Below are 24,004 nucleotides of genomic sequence, written 5' to 3'. Positions count from 1 at the left end.
GAACTTCAGGAAAGCATTTAATCGTATATCAAAATTAAATGAAATATCATTTTTATTAATGCCCACCACGTAAGTCGGCAACAATCAAAAAATAATAATAACAATAATAATATATTAAATTACGACGGCCGACGGACGCGAGATTGGCGCCGCAACTTTAGGGCCCGATCAAAGAAAATACGAAATTTTCTAAATCTGACTCTATTGTAATGAATGTAATTATGTATGTGTCTAATTGTTCTAAAATATTAATGCCTATATGAATTCCTTTACATGTACAACAACAAAACCACACCCTGAGGAGAGCTGGAGAAGAAAAAGTGTAGAAAAGAAAAGGGATTACGAGAAAGAAAAATAAAGGTAAGGCCTATTGTGCAAGCATCCTGTCTAGCTCTGTGCGGAATATCGAACCCATATGCACATGAGATACCCTCGGTGAAAAAAAAAAATAGTAAGTAAAGTGCAATTTAAATTGTGTGCATTTGTGTATTTATGCGTTTATTTTTGGAGGGGATAATTATTCGTGTGTGTATCAGTGTTAAAGATTTGTCAGTGGCTTAGAGTGAATGTATTATGGGTAAGATAGGACAAGCTAAAGCATCCGTACCAGACGAACAAAATTTTGTTATTATGGAAAGTGAGGGTCATTTGCAATACGTAAACGAATCCCAAGCCACCGCCTCGGATAACATAATTTCCGGAGGGGGGGGGGGGGCGAGGATCTGTGGACGGCGAATGACGCTCCACAGCAGAATGGGAATAGAGTAACAACTCCACTGCCTGGGCAGGGGGGGCAATCGAGTGCTAGATTAAGCGGAGCACCAGTATGCTCAACGATAGCAGACCCATTTGCAGAATTTCTGCGCAGGTTAGAGGAAAGAGATAGGGAAAGAGATCGGAAACTGGCTCAGATGCTCTATGAGCAAGAGCAACAAAGAGAACCGAAAGAAAGGGAAAAAGAAAGAAAGTCAGAACAGAGGGAAAAACAAAGAGACGAGAAATTGGCTCAGATGCTACATGAGCAGGAGAAAAAATTAACGCAAAAGCTCACTGAGCAAGAGCAGCGCAGTGAAGCGAAGCTAGATAGTATCCAAAGCGAACTTGCCGAGATGCGGGACGCTTGCAAAGAAATCCCCGATCTTGTGCAAAGCTTAGCAGGCGAGGTGCAAAAATTACAGATATCGCAGGCTAGGCTTGAAGACAATGTCCAGGCTTTAACCAACCGCGTGGATAATGTGGAGATAGATGGACGGAAAAGTATTGACGCATATTTGGAAGTGCAAGCTCAAAAAGTAGAAAACGAATTAATGAATGGCTAGAAATAAAGGAGCGCGAGATATCTGCAAAGATTGAAAGCGACGTAAAAACAGCTGTAGAACAAGCGACTGCGGCCGCGAATGTAAATATTGACGCTAGCACTGCCGCACTACGTGCCGAATTAACACAGATCAAATCCCGTGTGACAGCGGAGTTGCCAAATTGGCAACAGGAGGTCGCGCGGAGACTGTCTGCGATGGAAAGCAATGTAAGCAGTGGCGGACAGATAATGAATCCAACTGATTACTATAATAACGCAGACTGTATGAAGGGTGCGAGTGCGCAACCGCAACCTAATGTGAATTATGAGCACGAACAACATGCGATGCCGTGCAGCGCACATCACGAAGTAATGAATGTCCCAGAATGTAGCAATCAGATGTGCAAAAAAGAGGACAGTGTAATAAAACACAGGACATTCCAACCCTTCAGTAGCGAAAAACGAAATGTCCACCCTGTTGTATTTATTAAGAGCTTCAGGAATGTGTTTCCTAGGACATGGACGGAAAGACAAAGAATACAGTTCGTGGTCTCCTTTATTCAAGGTGACGCGGCACTGTGGGCGACCGACGTGTCCAAAAAATGTCTAACGATGCAACAGTTTGAAGGTGTTTTCTTGCAAAAATTCTGGTCCGATAGCGTCCAAGAAAGACTACGAAAGGAGTTGTACAGTCCAGAAATGTACAATCCTAAGATGGGAACGTTACGCAAATATTTCGAAAAGTGTATAAACAAAACCAGGTACTGGGACGAGCCAATGTCCGATCGTGACATAATCAGATTAATAAAAATGAAGTTGCCCAGTGAAATTAAAAGATATTTCATCAATGTGCCAGAATACGATATAGAACAATTCATGGAAATAGTGGATTCTGTTGACTTATTGATCGAAGATATGAAAACCGAAAACAAGTGGAACCATGCAGGCTGTAATCAACAAAGAGCCGATTACAATAGCAGCCACAGTAACGGTAGTAACTTAGCACCAAATGGTAGTATGTAGACATACCGCAGAAATGTAACCGAACCGACAAAAGTGTTGTGCAGGCTATATTGCAAGCAGATATGTACGGAGCACCAATACAGATAATAGTCGATACCGGTGCGTCAACCAATGTCATGAGTGCAAATTTTTACAAGTACTTGAGTCAAAATAATAAAATACCAGTATTTCCAGTGAAGAATTGTCGTGTAACAGGTGCAATAGGTGCACATTCTCATATCATAAAGCACCAGGTGCAAGTCGAGTTTGCGGTAGGAAATGAAGCAATGAAAAGCTCGTTCCTAACAGTTAAAGGATTAGGTGTTGCTTTCATCCTGGGGATTGAATTTTTACGCCAGAGGGACGCCAAAATCGACCTCTTGTGCGGGGAAGTAAGCCTTACGAATGAGGGTAGACGGGTAACTTTGCCGTTGTTGAGGACACGGGAAGTGCACGGTAAATATTGCCGGAGCTTTCAGTCGAGATTCGAAGGTATACAGGTAATGAATTTATACTCTGACTTAAGTACAAGACAAGCATGTTATAAAGAATTTATTACTGAAGACAAAGAGGAAAAAAGGAAACTGATAGCCATGAAAGTCAGGGAGTCAGAACATTTGACTGAAGCACAACAAAACGAATTGACTCAGCTACTTACAGATTATGAGAATGTGTTTCCGGAAAAACCCGGTGTTATCGAGGGCTACACCTATAACATCGAAGTGGTACCTCACGATACTTTCTGTCACGCAAGCTACACCATCCTGTGGTCAAAGAAGGAGGCAGTTACGAAGGAAACAAGAAAAATACATACAAAGACTTAAAGATGTTCGCTCAGTAGAGCAACGTTTACATAGTATATGAGTAGTAGATTAAGTTTATAGTGTATTTTTTTTTTGAGTAAATGTTCAGATTTTAGTGTAACATTTAAAGACAATGAGGCACACAAGATTAGTGCGATTCAATTTTGTAGATGTTAAGGAATAACAGTATTTTTAAGCAATAGCATTTGGAGAGAAAAAAATGAACGTAGGGTTAAGAATATTTTACAGATTTCATGTATAAAAATGCGTTAATAACATTTTTAAAAAAATTCAACAGCATGTAATGATGAAAGAATTTTTCATTAGTGTGTCATGAATGTTTTTGAACTGTAGTAGTAATGAAAGTTATGAAATTCCATATTATAGAGTATATGTTGTTCCATGTATTTATGTCTGTACCGATTTTGAAATATGCTTAATCATAATTTACTAAACAACATGAGTGCAGGATGTACATCACCCAAGGTACCTTATGTGTTGTGGTCAAGGTACAAAGCACATCAGTAAACGCGACTACCGCTAAGCACTGTTAAAATATATTGCCATCTGCTAAGGCACAGATTTGCACGAATTTATCGTGTAAACAAAAGTCACAAATCTAACACTAGTCTAGGAACTTGCACGCTAGGCCTAGATTATAAAATTTGTACAGTAATGCGAGAGGCAAAGTTTTGTGAAGTCGAGCCTGGCTCTGGAGGGCAAGTACGCAATGAGTGGGCAGACATGACGTGGGGACTTACCTCAGATGAGACGGAAGTACAATTGTATAGTCAATAGTCAATCTGAAGGCAAGTACTACTCTAAGTGGAAAATGAAAAGAGATAATTAGTGCGAGAGACTGGTAAAGCCGGCCGAAGTGGCCGTGCGGTTAAAGGCTCTGCAGTCTGGAACCGCGAGACCGCTACGGTCGCAGGTTCGAATCCTGCCTCGGGCATGGATGTTTGTGATGTCCTTAGGTTAGTTAGGTTTAACTAGTTCTAAGTTCTAGGGGACTAATGACCTCAGCAGTTGAGTCCCATAGTGCTCAGAGCCATTTGAACCATTTTAGACTGGTAAAATCCAGCACGAGTCAAAATCCGGTTCAGACTGAATTAGGAACAAATTAGTGTTTGTGAACTAATCGAAACAGTTACTTTAAGCAGTGTGAGAATCTGTGAAGGTGAAACTGTGATACGGACAGTGAAGTGCTAGTATTGAACGTTCAACAGCGGTGAAGACGCCAAACGCCAATATTACGCACGAAAAACTGTGAATTTACTTATAAATGTGAACGGTTAACGTGAAGTGAACCCACAGTCAATATTTTTGGGACAGACTGTAATTTCAGAGAGTACAACAATGCGAGATTGGAATGCGATGCGTGGACTGTTGCAAAACAGCGACCGCAGAAATGGCGAATGTTTGTGCTAAGCTCGTATTGGGACACTCACCAGTGCCTGCGAGTGCGGCGAAAACATAAATAATTTTGTCAAGACAAAAACTGACGTGTAATGGAAACAGTATTGCATCAAAACAGCATTCACGGGAGAAGATCCATGTCATGTATTCTGCAGGACAGTGCTGGCTTGACACTCGGAAACTGGCGAAAACTTAACAACAACTGCCGCACTAATAAATGCTTCTTTCCCACTAGCGTAACCATCTGCAGCAGGAAACAAATATTACGTTGGTTGTGTGTATGTTTCATGTACTACGTCGGAGATGCGTAGCAGAGCTGACTCCCGCCAACAAGCGCGCGGGGCGAAATAATGTATTAAATTACGACGGTCGACGGACGCGAGACGCGGTCAACGCGCTCGTCAGCGGTCAAAGCACACACATACGTCCGTCCAGGACCGCGATCCCGAGCCGCGACCACACAACGCGGATGAAAGTCAACTTTATATCAACATAGCATAATTCCAAAGCGCAGCCTCCATACGCGAGGCACATCATAGCAGCAAATGTCTTTACCTCCTATGACACTGTAGCATACTGCGCATTGCTCCTCACACGACATTACACGGCCCTTTAACTAAACATAACTACACATCCCTGCTCTCGCCTCGTCGCGTGACCAGCCATCTAAAAACCTTCTCAATATTATTCATACTTTACAACATTTTTTTAAAAAATAAGGTCTAATTTACACCTCCCATTCACGAAACATATCTTCAAATATGTAAACACACTTACTCAACTACACAGCGGTCCCGCTGAGTACATGACCTTCAGTATTACAGTTCTTAATCCAATAACCACCGTAACTAGTACTAAATGCTCAAACTAATCCCATAGCGCCTTCAAAGCGAGTGTCCGAGCGCCGCCGGCGACATGTCAAAGCCACATAGCTGTCCATCTAAACAGCCATCCACTCAGCGCCAGGACCAGAATGCTTAAGTGGCCTTTCCCTATACCTGCTCTCCAGCTGTTGTCTAACGACATACAGTGCACAAATGGATTCCTGAATAGCGCATATCTCTATTTCCCCCTTGCATCTCCAACAGGACATGTAAACAGTGTCTCCCCAAGCCAGCGAACCCGACGTCATTCACCTTTCGCTTACAATTTCCACTCGCATATATAAAACCATATTCACTCCAGCCAAAACTCACTTAACAATAAAAAAGCATTCTCCCTTTCTAAGCATAGATGAGTATGCATTTATCTTCACCCATCTGTCAATTTAAGTCGGAGAAAGACATATCTATTATCTTCTGCAACCTGTCTATAAACAGAACGATCTCAGTTACTACAACAGGACCTTGTTTTGACCATTCGCCGTAAATGCAAGCAATGTTGTACACGGGAAGAAGGATGTATGCCTGACAGGACGGAAAAGTAAGCGATCTAAGGTTATTGCCCGTTTTTAAGTGCTCAACGTTCTAGTCTTAGGAGTGTGTCTGTGTTTATGTTCTGTCTCTCTCTCTTTCTCTCTCTCTCTCTCTCTCTCTCTCTCTCTCTCCTACCGGTACCCTCAATGCACCGATCATGGACTCTAGAACAATACTTTACACATGATAGATCGGATGATTTGCTTGAAAATCTGTCGAAGTACGTTGTTTATAAATATCGCTCCATTCTTGTTCTTCTTAACTGTATGCTATTAAATTAAGGCACTTTGAGATCTGTTACTATAGGTCGATATGGTGTGCTAAGCTCCAAGACTTGGTTACATTTCGAGATATGTGGTGCACTTGGATGGGTTAGGACTAGGAAAGCTCTATTCAGTCAAGAGAGGTGGAGTGTAGCTGTATTCGTCTGCTCGGTTGAGGAATAATTGGGTAGCCATGTTGCGGGGTAGGTAGGTCAATGCCAAGGTGAGGATTGTCTTTTAACGTAAGAGGACTAGATAGCTCTGTGACCACCATACGCAGAGAGATTGATCGAGTACTATGCGCAAGGTCCTAGAAATATGTATATCATTGTATGGTATAATTTGATCGTCTTTATGTGTTCGAGAATTAAGTGAGAATGGAAATGCTGAGCAGTCATCTATGAATGGTCGCAATGATACTTGCAAAGTAGAGGATGTATGGTTTAGCTATGATGCTGAAATTAAGAAAACAAGCTGTCACATGATTAAGCAGTGTTGGACTTACTGTAAAGTTTTTCGCGATATCAGCTGTGATGAATCATATTAAAGTAGATCGATGGTGTCTTATCCATCGCATCTGTGCATTGGGTACGACATAATGATTGACTGACAATGCTTGCTTGAGTTGGGGGAGAATGGCTCTGAGCACTATGGGACTCAACTGCTGTGGTTATCAGTCCCCTAGAACTTAGAACTACTTAAACCTAACTAACCTAAGGACATCACACACATCCATGCCCGAGGCAGGATTCGAACCTGCGACCGTAGCAGTCGCACGGTTCCGGACTGCGCGCCTAGAACCGCGAGACCACCGCGGCCGGTAGTTGTGGGAGAAATATTGGTTGATGGACCGCAACTTCCAGGGTTGCTAGCACCGAAAATGGTGATCCTGTACTTGTGTGCAACAATGACCAATCACTAGAAATGGAATGCAGAGTTATAAACTATTTAGTCACTGCGACATATGAGTTTAAATGTAGAAGTGGTCAATCACTTTCGAGGGAAGTCGCTACAACGCCAGCAGGCTCTTCTAGTTTCCTTGTGTTGTGGATGTGCTTTATTTAAAATCATTCACCGTTATGCTATCGACTGTAAGAATATGATTTATAAGGTGCAAAGTATAGTTTCCTGCGAGAGGCCATGCATCAGTCCGTGTTAATGTCTGTTTAGAATCAGACAGTTACTTCAAAGACGTGGCAGAAAGACGAAATGCTCGGCAGTGTGCAAAAGTGTGTTAGAAAACACTGTTTGAACAAGAGCTAGAGGCAGCTTCTCATTCGCTTAGAGTATTGGCGATCAAACTTTAAAGGGGTCTCTGCAGCGTGTGTGTATATTTAATATGATCTTGTTCATATAGGCATCTGTAGTTTGAGGTGTTGGATTTGGCGAGCTGTTAGGAATTCTTGGATGGTTGCACTCTGAGTTATTCGGGGGGGAGTACAGTGAATTCCGTTTATCCACCCCGGAGGTAGATCGCATTGGTTCCTTCCTGACTTTTTCACTGTTTGATGGTAGAGGATAAAGATGATAGGGTGTTGAGGATATGTTGTACTTGTACCTAGTTTGAGGTGTACAACATTGCGTGCATTTCTGGCGAATGGTCAAAACAAGGCCCTGTTGTAGTAACTGAGATCGTTCTGTTTATAGACAGGCTGCAGAAGGTAATAGATATGTCACTCTCCGACTTAAATTGCTGAGATCAGATGGGTGAAGATAAATGCATACTCATCTATGCTTAGAAAGGGAGAATGCTTTTTTATTATTGAGTTTTGGCTGGAGTGAATATGGTTTTATATATGCGAGTGGAAATTATAAGTGAAGGGTGAATGACGTCGGGTTCGCTGGCTGGGGGAGACACTGTTTACATGCCCTGTTGGAGATGCAAGGGGGAGATAGAGATATGCGCTATTCAGGAATCCATTTGTGCACTGTATGTCGTTAGGCAACAGCTGGAGATCAGGTATAGGGAGAGCCCACTTCAGCATTCTGGTCCTGGGGCTGAGTGGACGGCTGTTTAGATGGACAGCTATGTGGCTTTGACATGCCGCCGGCGGCGCTTGGACATTCGCTTTGAAGGCGCTATGGGATTAGTTTGAGCAGTTAGTACTTGTTTCGGTGGTTACTGGATTAAGAACTGTAATATTGAAGGTCATGTACTCAGCGGGACCGCTGTGTAATTGAGTAAGTGTGTTTATGTATTTGAAGATATGTTTCGTGAATGGTGATGTAAAGTTGATGGCGCAGTTTAGCTACCACTGTAAAAAATAGCTGTCTGCTGCTGAAAGAAAGAAAGAAAGAAAGAAAGAAACGGATGACCTTGCCCCAGACCTGATGGATGAGTTATTAGATAAGGGCAAGTGATAGTTGAATGATGGTATGTGTTTGGACATAGGAGTCTCTAAATGGAGGGGCAAGATTTTTTTATGTGGAAATTTATGCAATCTATAGATAGTGATATTCGACTGCTAGTGAGAACAGTTAAGAGCGGAAAAATAGGTACAAATAGAACGCCGGCAGAATGTTGCGGCAATGGTAATAATATTTAATTGAAGGTGGAGGTGGTAAATATGGACCAGGCTTTGAATATTGGTGTGAGTGTCGTATGTGCTTGATCCTCTGTTTAAAAGTTTGACTCTTGATTTGCGTTTGGTATTTTTGAGAGTGTGTAAAACTAATTATACTGTTGAAAGTGCGAGAAAGATGAGTTGATTGGTGTTTAGATAGAGGCTACGTTTGTAATTCGAAAAGAGGGGATGAGAATGTAAATTGATTGATGGGCATGGTTTGTGGGGTGATATATGACTGTCAAGCTAGGGTTAAGGACGTATGTTGATGGTGGGATGGGTGTGAGGTTAGGTGCAGTGGGAGGTGTAAATTAGACCTTATTTAAAAAAAATGTTGTAAAGTATTAATAATATTGAGAAGGTTTTTAGATGGCAGGTCACGCGATGAGGCGAGAGCAGGGGTGTGTAGTTATGTTTAGTTAAAGGGCCGTGTAATGTCGTGTGAGGAGCAATGCGCAGTATGCTACAGTGTCATAGGAGGTAAAGACATTTGCTGCTATGATGTGTCTCACGTATGGAGGCTGCGCTTTGGAATTATGCTACGTTGATATAAAGTTGACTTTCACCCGCATTGGGTGGACGCGGCTCGGGATCGCGGTCCTGGACGGACGTATGTGTGTGCTTTGACCGCTGACGAGCGCGTTGACACCGCCAACTCACGCTTGCGGAAGCCGAGCAGGGGCTGTGCGAGGTCTGAAATCAGACGGATGGGTGACTTCACGATCCTGTGAGCATGGTGCAGAGTGGGGGTACCTGCACACATCTGCTGAGCTATTTTGCGAGCGGATCTGCAGGCTCTGCTATGCATTATTAGGGCAGTTTACGAGTACTGAGCGTATCTACACATCTGTGTGATGTATTATTTAGTAGCAGTTTGCTATAGTGTGTACTGAAATTATGATTGGGTGTGTGTCTGTGGGCTGTGCAACATGGCCCAGGGCACATCTGGGATTGGTGTTTTGTGATAGCGTGATAGATATACTGTATGGTTAAATAAGTTGCTCGAAAAAAATAAATAGAGTGTTCTCAATGATTACACGCGCCTGCAGCGCAGATCAGTGTGATTGGATTTCCGTCACCATCTTGGTTGCATGCGAGTAGTAAATGTTTTCCCAGCTGCGTTAATCGAGTGTGTCAACGAGCTATGAGCTATTCTGACGACAGACGTGAAGGCAGGTCCAGACCAGAGACGCTGGTGGTATACATGAGAAGAACAATGCAGCTTTCACATGTGTCGGCTGTCTCGAGCGCTAGGAAGCTGAACTTGGCTGGAGACTCTGGAACCCCCTTCCCCGCCGACCACACGCACGCGCGGCCTGCCTTGGAGCGTAATCTAAGACGCATAGGCGATATCAATTTCTCCGGTGATAGGTGCGAATGCGACTGTGTTGAGGTCATGTTTGGGGAAGGCCGAACAGAGACTTTTGGTCGGTTTGGCAGCTGGTGGTGTTTGGGCGCGTCTGTTGGACTATTTTGCGAGCATGTCTGTGCAATGTGTGGTGCTTCATTTGGACAGTTTAAGAGTACAGAGCTCGTCTACTGATATTGTATACTGCATTATTTAAGAGCTGTTTGTTATTGCGTGGTGAACTTAGGAGTTGTTTACGTGTTTGCGGCCTGTGTCAGATGACCACAGTCGGATAAGTGTGGGTGTTTTCTGACAAATATACTCCACAGCTAAACAAAAGGGCTCCAATTAAATAGAGTGCAGCCCTTCCTTACTTCCCCGAGCAGCACAGCGCAGTCTGAGCTGCTTTTGCGCAATAACGGCAATCTGGTCAGAATGTGAGTGAGTAGACAAATAACTGGACAAATATATGTGTAGAGGAGTTACAGGTCTGGATTGGAATGAATTGTAAGAGGTCCAAGCAGATGTAATTTCGATGTATTGCTCATGCGCTGCCTGCGATATGCAAGGTATCTGACCAGAGAGCAGTGTTCACTGCAGTAGGAACTGTGTAGCTGTAGCAGTAAGTTGTTGGTAGTCTGGAGTCTGCTCTGGTCTGGTATGGTGTATCGTGTTGGCTGGCCCGGTCGCGGTGCAGCGATGCCGGAGCCTGAGTATTATTGTATAAGGTATAAAGCAGCCTCGCGCATATGTAGTAATGTTATCTCAAGTCGCATGTAAATGTTTTAAAACTCTCGTAATAATAATCTTCCTCTTAAAATGTAACTTTTAACACCCATTCATTTCAATTTAAAGAATTTACTAATTTCTCCCATCCATGATCATCCCGATTATTGCAATAGAAAAATCAGTTGCTCCCTTTCATGAATGACAGATAGGTCGGCCAGCATTGCACAGAGCTGTGCCGGAAAAATTTATTGTAAGAGCAGATATATCCAGCGACTTCATTGAGGTAAGAATTTTTCCTTTTTTTATTCAGAATGATCTTTCAGGGCCATGACGCAGCACTGCTGTCGTCCAAAATTTACCAGGTTAAATTCACAGTGAATTATTGAAAAGTCATAAGTGAGCGACAATTTAGTTGAGAGGTTAGTTACATTGTTTTATTACCAGGTTACTGAATTTATTTTTTTTATTGGGACGTTACACTGAATGTGAACGACATAATTATAATTTTTACTGTTGAGAGGCTTAGGAATTTTTCTGTTTTGAAGTTACACTAAATGTGAATGAATTTTGAGCTTAGATTAAATCAGAAAGAATTTAGTGGGGAGATTAAATGTATATGATTTTTGTGGGGAGGTTACACTGTGAAAGAATTTTGTTTTGAGGTTACACTAAATCAGAATCATTATCCATAATATTTATTTTATTTTATGGGGTGGTTACACTTGGCGACCCTGCCAGGATCGTATTTCTTTGTGAATCTCTGAGAAGTAGTCATATATCTGCTCTTATTTACTTAAATGTAGTTTGCATCTGGCACAACGCATTTACTAATTTGTCACTTTTTCTTTCACAGATCATCGGCAATTTATTGCTCTTTGTTGTAATTGTGTTTGTTCCATTTTGCTTTGACTTTGTTTCATTTTGTGCTTAATTTTGATTTGTGAAAAATGCCGCGAAAAACCGTTAACAGTACATCGTGATGTGCAATGAGTGAAATAGCCGACTCGATTAATTGGACCGATAATAATTGCGACACTCAGTGTAATAGTGATAATCGTCTAATTACAGATAATCAGTGCCTACCGATCACTAGTAATGATTTTGATTCTAATGATGAACAAACAAATTCAATTATGTCCACAGTAAATGTAACAATTGATGACGCAGCATGTTCCGATACAATGAACGCTGCCCAGTTTGACACACCCGGTTTGCAAAATCTGAATTGTGAACAGATAAATTTTTCTCACGAAGTTGAACAATGTAGTCAATATGCGTCAGATTTATTTGATTCCGAGGTAGTTACTAATAGTGCACATCCGATTGGCAAACCTTTTCAAGAATCACAGAATGACCAAATGGTTATACAAAACGTGACACATACAGACACACCACCACACAGCTCAGTCGCTAATTTTGGCTTGATTCAAGTTATGGCATTATTGCTACAAATTAATGAAAATAACGAAAATCTCAAACAACAACTTAATGAAAAACTAGACAGCAATTCCAAACAACAGAATGAAAGACAAGACAACAACTTCAAACAACTTAATGAAAATCTTAAACAATTGAACGAAAAATACGACAACTTTAATGAATCGAACAAACAACTTAGTGAACAGATTACAGCCGTTGCCGTGCAATGTCATGCTACTAAAGAACAATTACGTGAGGAAATTAAGGCTTGTGCTAGGAGCAGTAGTGAAGAAATTAGATCTGTGGCTCAAAAATTAAGTAATACACATGCAGCCACAGCTGAATTACTTAGAGATGAAATTAGTGCAGTCGCTAAACAATGCTCTGATAACGCAACACAGTTACGCGACGAGTTTAAATTAATGTCAGCAGAACTTTCACGCACGCTGGATGCAAAAGTAGACGCGAAATTTGACCAACAGAACAGCCAAATCGACGAACGTTTTAATCACCACTTACACAACAGCGAAACGCGTTACAGTAAATTTATACAGGAACAGAATAAAGTAAAGCAGCAAGTCATGGAAACAATTACTGCAGAGAGACAGGAAGATACGCGTAAATTATTTACGAAAGCAAAAACATACGTAGACAACAATATTGCTACAGTATCGGACGAAATCAAACAGTTGAACACCGAATTGCATGATGAAATCTGCGATCTTAAAACAAAAACAGACACACACACATTAGAGTTTCAGACAATGACCAACAGACTTGAAAAGTTGGAACTAATACAGGACCCGGATGCCATCAAAGCAGACGTTAAAAAATTGAACAAAAACACACGTAAATTACAAAAACAAATTAATGCTTGTGATAGTAAAAACGATGATCAGGTAAAAGTACTGACTGAAAAATATGATGAATTGGCCAGTCGTATTGACGTTATCGAAAGTAATAATGACACCAAATCAGACGATACTTCACCAGTTTCGTTTAATCAAACACCCGAATTCCAAAATTTACAGCAGACAATCAGTGAGATAGGTTCGTCCAATAATACATTACGTAGAAAATTGTCATCTTTACAGCACGAAGTGACGGAGATGAAACATATTTCAGCCTTTAACACATCACAGTAAACGCCACTCTCCGAACATTTGTCAGACTCACACAGCCAGTATAATTTAGGTAATTTACAGAGTACGTGAGTTAGATTCCGAACAGTCACAGACAAACAGATTATCATACAATCCTGAACCTCTTCAGACATACAGAGACGATAATTTTGATTACAAGCACTTTCTATCTGTGAGAAAATTTAAAGTATTTAAAAATGACAGAACACAGATTCACGATTTGGACTGGATACAATTACTTGTTTTTGAATTTTCACCGGCATTGCCTGTAATGCAGAAACTAAAATTTATTTGTAGCGCGTAAGAGACTTCAGGGGATTCATTACACTTCGATGAATATGTGCCGTAGCGTGCACAGGGCCCTGAGCCGTAGTAGTGCTATTTCATCTTTAGTTTTCTGCAATGCTGCCTTCTCTTCTACTATCCTTTATATCTATCAAAACAGCTCTTCAGCTATCGATCTATCTAGGATTAAGAATGAGTAAAGAAAACCTGATATGACAAATTTTACCCAAAGTGACAATTTTCATTAGACACTTCAGAACTACCAGCGTAATTTTAATGAAAGACAGAAGAGTAATCATCAGTATGTACAAAATTTTCAGCTATCGCAGACGCATTTTGGCAACAATAGAGCGTTTTCCCCGCAACGGCATCAAAACCAGCCGGTTAGCATACCTAACCAACAATGTAGTCTGCAAGGTCAACCAAGCTTTAATGTTTCGCCGCCTACACGTACAGCGTCAGCTCCACCAAATAGTAACGCACAGCAACAAGGAAATAACTACGTACAGAAAACACATCATTTCAACTCATATCGCAATGCACCATATGGAAATGACTATCATGACAGACGTAAAAGTAATGAGCACAATTTTCAGCGTACGTTTAATAACAGTCGGTCTTATCAGCAACGGAAGAATCACCCGCAACAACAGATTATCATGAATGAACCAGACAGTCAGTATCATTGCGAACATAATACGTCAGGAAGAAATAACAGAACAGCACAAATAGTCGAAATGCCACAGCATCCTCCCGCAAATAATAGCACGTCAGATAGAATTTTACTAGATACAGTACAGGTTGCATCTTCCAGCAACGCGAGCAATACTTTTGACACACAGAATCTTGTTCACCAAATTGTTATTACTTTTGACAACATCCGAGACACTCTTTTGCAGGAAAAACCAGTTATTCAAAAAACCATTTCACACCCTGCCATTGAAGTAAAGATTGGATCATCCAAATTTTCAGCAGTAATCGATTCTGGATCACCTATGTCAGTTATAAATGAGGAAACTTTCAACGAGTGTAACAAAGAGAATACCTATCCTACGCTACCATTAGACAAAGTTAAAGTAAAAGGAGCAGTAATTGGTAAAGGAGTAGATGTAAAATAACAGACACACTTATCGTTTTGTACTGCAGGTCATACGTTTCACTCAAATTTTTGGATTGTTCCTTTATTGACAACAGACGTTATTTTAGGTACGAATTTTCTGGTACAACACGACGCAATTATTGACTTTCAAAATTCCTATTTAATGTTAAAGGATGAAAATGTACAACTGGCATCCGAATTTCAGCACTCTTTATCTGCAGAAGAACAAACAATTAATCGGACAGAGGTCATTTCTGCATCACGTAACACGGACTGTCATTCCACATTGTTCACAGATACGTATGCTCACAACTATTATACACCAGACGAAGCCGACTATGACGTTATGCAGATGATTTCTGATGAAGTTAAACAGACCAGTGCAAATACAGACGACGAACGCACGCAACTACGCAAAATTCTTTTACAGCAAGCTCCAGTTTTTGACAACGTCCCTGGTACTATGTCCGGATTTATGTATGAATTTCAAGTTAAACAGCACGACACGTTTAAAGCCAAACATTATCCCATTCCGTATATTCACAGAAAACAAGTTAAGAAAGAATTGCAAGCTATGCTTGACCAAGGAATTATTGAACCGGCAGTTAGTCCGTACATAAACCCGCTCCATATTGTTAAGAAAAAGGATGATGCACTTCGCCTCGTACTTGATTCGCGTCACATCAATGACATTATTATTAATGAAACAGATCGCCCACAGACACTAGAAGAACTTCTACAGAAATTTCATGGTACTGCTATTTATTCCACATTAGATTTGAAATCGGGATTTTGGCAAATTCAGCTCCATCCGAACTGCAGAAAGTACACGGCTTTTCTCTGTTTTGGTGACTTATAAATTTTGTAAACTACCGTTCGGTTTAACTATTTCTTCAGCAGCATTTATTCGCGGTTTGAATACTATACTTCCGACAGAATTAAAAGACAGAATCACAACGTATGTAGACGACATTCTTATTGCAGAAGCTAACTGGTCTGAACACAATTTGATTCTTGAACAACTGTTACGAACTTTTCGTGCACAAGGACTCACAGTTAATCTCAGTAAATCGCACTTTGGCAAAACTTATATAAAATTTCTTGGACATGTAATTTCAGCAGAAGGCATTGCGCCTGACCCGGAAAAACTTCAAGCTTTACGTGACATTACTGTTCCTACGACGAAGAAACAACTACGCAGCTTTTTGGGATTAATTAACTTTTTGGTAAATTTATTCATTATTCTGATTTAGACACCCCTAGATTATGTCAATTGAGGGGTAAAAACACTATTTGGTCTTGGGATAGCCAAGCGCAGTCTGAATTTGTCAATCTGAAACAAGCTTTGTTTAATGCACCACTTTTATCACATCCAGATCTTACTAGAAATTTTTCCATTGCCACCGACAGTTCTAACACCGCTTTAGGTGTACACATTTTTCAGGATATTAAAGTAGACGGTTCTACAGTAATTAAAAACATCGCCTTTGCGAGTCGCATTCTGTCACCTGCTGAACGCAATTATTCTGTTACATAACTTGAAACAATATGTGTTGTATGGGCATTTACGAGATTTAGGCATTTTCTTTATGGAAGACATACAACCGTTTACACAGATCATAGAGCGATACAGTTTATACTTTCAGCAAAATTTACACACGACCGATTAAGCAGATGGAAACTTTATTTAGGAATTTAATTTTACAATTGTTCATATTCCCGGTACGAAAAATATTGTAGCAGACGCACTATCCCGTTCTCTCAGCAACAATCAGCAAGACATCGCAACCAACTTCTGCAAAGCAAATTTCAGCGTCATGTATATTCAACAAGTTGCATTTGAAAATCTCATTTCGTCGTCATTACGAAACATAGCACAATAGCAGAGTAAAGACAACGTATGGAAAGAAATTAAACACCTTTGGCAAGATAGGAATAATGTTACCATTAGAAAGCATTACACTGTACGCAATAATATTCTGTTTCTCCACTCTCACCCGGACAGCAACAATTGGTTATTATGTATTCCTGACGAGCTTGTTAACAAATTAATTTGTATACTCATTTAAGTTACGCACATTATGGAGCCAGAAAATGTTTTCTTATACTGAGACAGAACTGTTATTTTGCCAATATGGAGAAACGTATTCGACGAGTTTTAGCGTCATGTAAAATCTGCCAGAAAGGTAAATCAGACACGACTTCACATATTCCTCCGTTACATCCCATTTTACCTGTTAAATTAAGACACATGGCCGCTGTAGACATTTTTGGTCCGATTCCCAGATCTAATAGAGGTTTTTGCTACATCTTTGTCGCTGTTGAACTCACTTCAAAATTTGTTACCTTCACTCCGTTACGCAAAGCTACTGCTAAATATGTTTCGAAAGCATTTGTAAAACATTTTCTATTTCACGTAGGGCATGTATTGAAAGTAATTTCCGACAATGTACCACAATTTCGATCTGCTAAATGGACACGTATGTTACGAGCAAGAAACATTTCTCCGATCTATATATCCAGGTATGACGCTTCTTCGAACCCTTGTGAACGACTAATGAAAGAAATTGGTAAACTATGTAGAATATATTGCTATAAAAAACATATTGATTGGGATACACACATACTGTCATTACAGGATGTGATTAACTCCATACCAAATGAATCTACTATGTTATCTCCGATTGTTATACTAAAAATGTTGAACCACGTAATAAAATTAAAGAATTAGTATCCTTTCCTACATCTCGTCGACTACGACACCATGAAATAATTGACATTGCGCTGAACAACATCAAACGTGCCGCAGAGCGCCGGAGAAGACAGCAAAAACAGGTTTGAACACGCCATGACTTTCACATTGGACAGAAGATATTAGTACGCACACATTATTTATCCAACAGAGGAAAGAGTAGATGCAGTAAATTTGAGCTTCTATATGCAGGTCCATACAGAATTCGCAGCCCTCACCCCAATGTAGTACACTTTGAAACTCTGAGAACCAGAAAAAGTAAAGGCAATCACCATGTCTTCAATATTAAACCCTTTATTGAATGAACATGCTTTATGATTTATCACACTGTAATGCCATTTTCTGATTTTTATATGACCACTTATGCAATTATATCTATGTGACTACTTACTGATGATTATCATATTTTTTCTTGGCAAGTGCCCGGCAAGGTAAGGTTAGCAGGTCGCTTTTCTTGTCGTTACACATCAGACCGTGCACATTTTTCCAGATAAAGTTACATATTTTATGACCAATTATGCAATTCTATCTATGTGACTACTTACTGATGATTATCGTATTTTTTCTTGGCAAGTGCCTGGCAAGATAAGGTTAGCAGGTCGCTTTTCTTGTCGTTATATATCAGACCATGCACATTTTCCATTTTTCGTGTATGTATTATTGTTTTCCTGTTTTGTTTGTATGCACTATGAAATCTTTAAGATATTACAAACACCAGTTGACTTTAACATTTTTCCTTATGATATCTCAATATCTTGACTATTCTACACTTTTGGCTACTGCATTATGAGACTGTGTCTACATTTTTGCACCTGAACACTCTCTATGTTTTAGACATAATACGTTTTCTGTCATGCTATGCTGTATGCTTAATTATATCACTAGAAACAAGTTTTTATTTAATAGGTATATGATTTAAATGCAAGATATTAATCCTTTTTCATCATTTTCAGAAAGCAAGAACGTGTAAAAGAAATAACCTAAACAAACCACAGTGGATTACTATGAAATGGGAATTTGACCTTCGGAATGAACGAAAGAAAATGGAATACCTTGTGATGAAGAGTGAATGGATCAGAATTAACAAGCATTAACAAGAATATACTATACACATCGTATGATAGCAGTCTTAACTAATTTTTTCTTTCAGAATACGAGGCGATTGATGCAGGCTGTCAGACAGTACTACACATCTCAGTTTTAGTGATGAAATATGCTAGAAATAAGAAACTCTATACTATGAATAGTTGTATGAAGTAAATGGTAATATGAATAATGAATAATGAAGTGTCTTTTTGCAGATGATAATGAATGATGATGAATAGTTGTATGAAGAATATGCTAATATGAATAATGAGGTTTTTCTTTCCAGGTGATGATAGTAATGAAGTTATGGTAATATGAATAATGAAGTTTTCCTTTGCAGATGAGGATAATGATGAAGTTTTTATATTTACTGTTAGTAGTTATTTAAGTATTTGTTGCAGTTCGTTTTGACAGTATGTCTTATATCACATGGTATAATGACTGAATGTTTTGGAAAGGACAGCTAGAGTACATACATATTGAGTACACGTTTCATTACCTGTTAATTCGAAGTTCATTACTTTTCAGCATAATATGCGTTTCTGCTTTCAGCTTAATAATCCATTTTGTATTTTTTCCAGGAGAAGCTATTCATGAAATTAATGTGCTATAAGCAGTTAGTTATTAAACCTGTTCTGGTACTTGCATTTTTTTTTACCCATTTGTGTGTGTCATTCATGAATGTGATCACATATACTCTACTTGTTCCATAACCTTGCTACAGCTGACACATGACGAATGATGTTACTAATCCTTATTTGCAGCAATAAGCCAAAAGCCAACATTTTCATGCCACAGCAATTAATTATCGTTCCCAATGCAATGCATTGCTAGCACAAAAAAATGTATTACCAGTCCCAAATAATGCTACTAGTTTAAGAGATATTTATAGTACTAAATATAATGCAGATTTGCCAGATGTATTAAATCCATTATATCTATGTATTATTGGACCACTGACCTTGAGTAATAGTTATAGTGTGTTACATTTTAAATATGTCCTATGTCACTTGAATGATGAGTTCTGAGTAATACTGAATGATGTTTTGTAATAATGCATAAATGCTATGCCAATAATTTCTGTAAATAATATTTTTGTTATACTCTATAAATGCTATGCCAATAATTAACTCTCATTTTGAATGATGACTTCTGAATAATACTGAATAATGTTTTATAAAACTATATAAATACTTTGTAACTGGCCAATGAATGCCACTGTTTCTTATATTTTAAATTTGTCTTATGTCACTTACATGATAAAACTATATGAATACTTTGTAACTGGCCAATGAAAGCCACTCTTTCTTATATTTTAAATTTGTGTTACATCACTTACATGATAAAACTATATGAATACTTTGTAACTGGCCAATGAATGCCACTGTTTCTTATATTTTAAATTTGTCTTATGTCACTTACATGCTATTATATATGAATACCAGTAGCTTTCTGCTACACTCATTAACTCCTGTTTTGAATGATGACTTCTGAACAATGCATAAAAATGTTTAGTAACTGGCCAATGAGTCCCAACGATTACTATAACTAGATATGTTAATCCTATGCCATTAATTAACTCTTGTTTTGAATGATGAATTCTGAATAATGCGTAAAAATGGTTTGTAACTGGCCAATGAATGCCAATTATTACTATAATTAGATGAATTAAGTAAATACTATGCCATTAATTAACTCTTGTTTTGAATGATCACTTCTGAATAATGCATAAAAATGGTTTGTAACTGGCCAATAAGTGCCAATGTTTACTGTAATCAGATGACTTATGAATAATGTTCTGTAATACTCCATACATAGTACAGAAATGTGTAGTAACTAGGCAATGAGTGCCAACAATTACTCAAATCGGTTAATAGACTAGTGTAATTCTCAATTATGACTAGCATAAGACTTAATGTCCTTCACCTTCTGACCTAATTACCAGTAATTACTGCAATATCAATTTGTCCTGTCTATCCTCATGGTCATGGAGCACTATATTTGGTTTTTGCACTAATTGTACGTTGGTGTACCTTACAGGAATGTGATGTTGACACATCATGCTGTCCACCACCTTGAACGATGGAGATATTATTATGGTCCCACTGTTTGGTGTACCTAATGTACTACCAAAATGATAACATTGAATATTAATACGACATTTCAGTGTCTTGGCTACACTGATTAATACTTCAGGGAAGAGAACTTCAGATTGTCTCACTTGGTGTTGTGCTTCTGTAGAAAGTTATGGACTTTCAGTGCAGCTACGTGCAACCTGCTGTGCTACAACCATGATGCAATCCTTCCCTTTCCTTTCCTAGTTCTTATAAAATGGTAATACATACATATATATATATATATATATATATATATATATATATATATATATACAGTGCGTGTGCTCTTTATGTCATTTGTTAATGTGTTTTGTACTCATTGCGTATAAATTTTGTCATTGCTTGATATGTTCTGTGTGCAGTGCATGTGCACTCTATTTCATTTCAAGTTCTGCACTTATATATATATATATATGTATATACTCTGTGACTGTAAACTTAGTTAATTAAGTAGATTTTACAAAATTCTGTTGCTCATGGCAAGTCCAATTGACTCACCATCACTGCCAAATTTTTGCCCCCCCCCCCCTAGTGGAGGGTTATGTAAGAGGTCCGAGCAGATGCCATTTCGATGTATTGCTCATGAGCTGCAGAGAGCAGTGTTGACTACAATAGGAACTGTGTAGCTGTAGCAGTAGGTTGTTGCTAGTCTCCTCTGGTCTGGTATGGTGTATCGTGTTGGCTGGCCCGGTCGCGGTGCAGCGATGCCGGAGCCTGAGTATTATTGTATAAGGTATAAAGCAGCCTCACGCATATGTAGTAATGTTATCTCAAGTCGCATGTAAATGTTTTAAAACACTCGTAATAATAACCTTCGTCATAAAAAGTAACTTTTAACAACCATTCATTTCAATTTAAAGAATTTACTAATTTCTCCTATACATGGTCATCCCGATTATTGCAATAGAAAAATCAGTTGCTCCCTTTCATAAATGACAGATAGGTCGGCCAGCATTGCACAGAGCTGTGCCCAAAAAATTTATTGTAAGAGCAGATATATCCGGCGACTTCATTGAGGTAAGAATTTTTCCTTTTTTTATTCAGAATGATCTTTCAGGGCCATGACGCAGCACTGCTGTCGTCCAAAATTTACCAGGTTAAATTCACAGTGAATTATTGAAAAGTCATAAGTGAGTGACAGTTTAATTGAGAGGTTAGTTACATTGTTTTATTACCAGGTTACTGAATTTATTTTTTTTATTGGGACATCACACTGAATGTGAACGACATAATTATAATTTTTACTGTTGAGAGGTTTAGGAATTTTTCTGCTTTGAGGTTACGCTAAATGTAAATGAATTTTGAGCTTAGATTAAATCAGAAAGGATTTTGTGGGGAGGCTACAGTGTGAAAGAATTTTGTTTTGAGGGTTACACTAAATCAGAATCATTATCCATAATGTTTATTTTATTTTATGGGGAGGTTACAGAATATCTTGATGGGTGTGGTTGTGTTGCCAAGTGTAGTGCACTACTGGAGTCCATAAACTGCCTTATGTCAGCCTTACATATCGAAACCTATGAGAAGTAAAAATTTCAAAAAGATATGTCGCAAATAAATAAAAGTGCACTTGTTCCTCCTTCCATCAACCTATGCACTGAATTTATTTCCGAAAATTAGCAGTTGTTTGGCCATTTCGAGGTAAATGTTTTGCATTATTTACGAGCGGTTCGCATGTCTGTAGGCTGTGCTATGAGTTATTTTTAACTGTTTACAATTAGCAAGCATGTGTCTAGAACATTATAAATGAGTTATGTAGGAGTGTTTTGCAGGTCTGTATGATGTGGCACATGTCGGTGTGATACATATACTCCATACCTAAATAAAGTAAATTCGTTCCTCCATCAATGGACCTAGTGCAGGGTAAATCCGTTTGCCAGAAACGTGTAGGAAGAGGTTGAGTGCTGGTGGCTTAGTTTGAAACAATTTTCTTAGGTTGGTGGCGGAAGCGCAAGTGAGCTTTGTTTAGTGGCGGATTTCAAACTTGGCGCTAGTTCCTAGGAGGAGGAGGTGGCGGTCAGGTCCTCGAAAAGTAGTTGAAATTAGGGAGTTGAACATGTTTGCATATGTATATGAAATTGTAAATTCAAATATTAATATAGCGGGGTGGTGAGTTATACGGTCATGGTGGATTCCACTGTCGTCAAACTCTGGCGCCAAACGTTTCTTTTGTCCGGCACACAGTCTACAAGTTCCATCCTGTCCAGCATAAAGTGCTCGCGGGCACGGGAATATGTTTACGTAGTTGGACTCTGGGGCGAGCGCGGCTGACCATTTGTGGCGGGACCCTGAGGCGCCGCTCGCCACCCACCTGCCGCGCTGGCAATGGGGGTGTGCGGGTACCGCTGGTTGCTTGACGTCAGCTGGTCAGGGAGCTGTCGATGGAGCGGGCTCAGCCGGCCGCGCGTACGTCAGCTGCGCTCTGGAGTTTCGCTGTGTGAGCATGGAGAAGTCAGTTGGGACACACCTGCATGACCATAATGTCTGAAATAAAGAGTCATTTTCCAGGTATTTAGAGAAGGCTATGTCCGTCGTGTGTATGGAGGGTGTGTGACGTAAGTGGGGCGGTAGCACAACGATTGTACCATTATTACACGCGCGCGAGAGCGAGTCAAATAGCGGGCGATCTAGTGCGGTCCAAATGTGCTGTTATATAGTCATGGAGGATTGCACTGTCGAGCAAACTTTGCCGCCAAAAGGTAGTACTGCGTTCTCGCTCACACAGGGACACGTGGTGGACAGTGAGCGGTCTGCATCGACATGTCTGAATGTGCCGAGGACAAACAACTTTGGCGCCGAAAGTGTTGCAGGGAAACGCCCGACCCTTGTGTGATTCAGCTCCGAGGCAGACAATTTTGTGCGGGAAACATGCGGAGGCGACGAATACACATGGTGAGCGGACAAGGGGCCACTGTGATGTCAAACTCAGCAAGTTCCAGCGTGTCCAGCGAAAACATGTTTACGACGTGGGAGCGATCCTGGGCTCGCCACCTGTGCTAGTGGTCGGCCGTCTCACGTGACAGGTGTAGGCAGTGTCTCCGTGTGCTGGCCAGGGGGTGGCGAGGATCTGAACTAATTCAGTTGGAGTGCGGACGTTGTGGTGACTGCACTGTGATATCAAAGTTGTACGTAATGACTCTTTTGGAGAACAAGTGATGACCGTACTGCTTGAAATAAAGTTTTCAGTTCCTTCCCCCCTGCAAAATCAAAGGACTTGAATTACATTACAATAAGTGCAGTTTATTATTTGATGCGATTATGATA

The sequence above is a fragment of the Schistocerca nitens genome, chromosome 4, assembly GCF_023898315.1.
Source record: "Schistocerca nitens isolate TAMUIC-IGC-003100 chromosome 4, iqSchNite1.1, whole genome shotgun sequence".
NCBI classification, from domain to species: Eukaryota; Metazoa; Arthropoda; class Insecta; order Orthoptera; family Acrididae; genus Schistocerca; species Schistocerca nitens.
Note: the sequence above shows the minus strand (reverse complement) of the source record.